At 27.5% G+C, this 2,186-nt stretch overlaps 1 long non-coding RNA gene across 2 annotated transcripts in view; it reads left to right on the top strand.

Annotated features, from left to right (window-relative positions):
* The first annotated feature begins 241 nt into the window (after positions 1-241).
* LOC136796884 (uncharacterized) overlaps positions 242-2,186 on the top strand; it is a 207,027-nt gene continuing 205,082 nt past the window's right edge. For both annotated transcript variants that reach the window (XR_010844664.1, XR_010844666.1), the window contains exon 1: positions 242-303. This is a non-coding gene — a long non-coding RNA (uncharacterized lncRNA). The remainder of the gene's footprint in view (positions 304-2,186) is intronic.

The raw sequence follows: 2,186 nt of genomic DNA, 5'->3' as shown, positions 1-2,186 counted from the left end.
ATTTCTTTAATGATATCAGACACGAATGCCTGCATGTCTTTCATGAGTCAGGAACATAGTTCAACAAAGGCCTTTGTTCTCAAAAAGTACGTCAGGAAGACGTCACGATGACGTCACAAGCTCGGAGCACAGAGCGACCGTAACACTTTGGACACTGGCACTGAACTTATTTCATTTTATCGTAGTTGATCCTGAAGTTGGCACTTATCTTCCCAACATTTTTACTAAGATTCTGTGAGGATAAACATGTTATGTCCATTGTTGGGTCAAGCATAGTGCACATAAACATATTGAAAATTCGAGGTAGGTTACTCCCATGGGTGCAGTGGATCATTATGTGGATCACATTTCACATTCATAGATAATAAAATATACAGGAGATAGGAGATTATGGCAGTGTTTAATAACATTTAACGGTTTATGGTCAATTTGTTAATCATTTTTTCTTAAGATGATAAAATGGTCCGAAATAGAGTTTAAGTAATATATTAGGTAGGTATTTTATATCTTCTCTGATTTTTAAAATCAATTTTATTTTTCCTTACTTGCTTAAGCTATTTAAATATAATAAATGTATTGTTTAGTCTTAATCACTTTTTAAATAATCAAATTTTTTTGTTAAATACTTAATCATCAAAAATGTAAATTAAAAATCATGTAAATTTAAAGATACCTATAGTATCTAAAATTTGCATAAAATTATAAAACAAAAAAAAATTTCTTTTGAATGATTGCTGTATATATCCAGAATAGGTTAAGTAGACAGGTTTATATCAGATATTTTACCTGTTCTAAATGGAGAGAGGAGAGGGGGTGAAGTAAAAGATAAACATACTTTTCCTCCAAAAAAAACAAAAAAACAATCACTTATATTACAATCCAGAAAAGAATATTTTAAAATACCACTTTGCTTAAAACTTTGATAAAATGAAATATTTGTTTTAAAATGCTGTGTGTAATTATGGATTCCTTTCTTAGTAAAATAATTTATTAATATTTTATAGTAATTATTTATTTATTAATTATATTACAATTATGCTAGTAACATTTTTTAAATTGTTGAGGTGAAGATGATTTCCAAATAGAATATAAACTATTTTATGTTTTACTTACAACGTTTTGGGATAATTCCTGTATTGATGCACTATTGTATCCTCATATCTATCAGTTTTTCAATTTTCATTTTGAAATCATGTCACCTATACACTTTATAACTACATTATTAAAAAATATATTAAAAATAATGTAGTTATAATGTGTATATATGACATGATTTCAAAATGAACATTTTAAAAATGACAAATATGAGGATACAATAGTGCATGAATGTGAGATAATATCTTAAAACATTTTACAAGCAAAATGTAGAATAGTTTATATTATGTTTGTTTATGTTCTATTTGGAAGTTTTCTTCACCTCAACAATTTAAAACTTTAATATAATCAACTTATAAAAAGAAAATTTAGAATATATTAGCATCTTTTTTTAGCCCTGATGAAGCCCTGCAAAGTGTGGTGAAATATTGCCTCATAATAAATAGTTTATTTCCTAGTTGAGTTATTTTGACTGCACCTAGACAACATTCCTTTTATAAAAATCATTTATGTAATAACCCTTGATAGAAGCTATAGCAAAGATAGTAGTAGAGGCACCTTATCTTTAGTTTAGGGCACAAATGTAGTTTGTACTATGATATGTTTCTATCATGAATAATACCTTAAATTATCAGTCAGAAGTCTATTTAGACTACTTTGTCAGTAATTTGGAGATGATCCATTGAGTACAGTACCCATCACTCAACACAAGTTACTTACTCTATTCCTTATCTTTCCTTTATGAAATAGTTTTCTGCGATCCTGATAAAATGGAAAAAAAATTACAACTTATTTCTATATATTAAGGAAATCTCGTACAACAAGTAATTTGTGTGTATTAATAAATAATCAAACTTTTAAGATACTAACTATCATAAGGGATAATTATTCCCAAAATCCCTAGATGAGGTAGAAAAATTCTTCATTATATTCTTTTCTTATCTAAAATGGAAATCTCTGAGTTATATGACCTTCATGAATAAATACTCTCTGAGTCAAAATATGTAAAAAAAGAATATATTTGTCTATATGAGGAGAAGATGGTTGGGGGTGCGGTCAATGAAACACAAATAAGTATGACTAACTTATTT

This window comes from Halyomorpha halys, unplaced genomic scaffold (genome assembly GCF_000696795.3).
Source record: "Halyomorpha halys isolate HHAL.00 unplaced genomic scaffold, Hhal_1.1 Scaffold1467.1, whole genome shotgun sequence".
Classification (NCBI taxonomy): Eukaryota; Metazoa; Arthropoda; class Insecta; order Hemiptera; family Pentatomidae; genus Halyomorpha; species Halyomorpha halys.
Note: the sequence above shows the minus strand (reverse complement) of the source record. Positions and strands in the feature narration are given on the sequence as shown.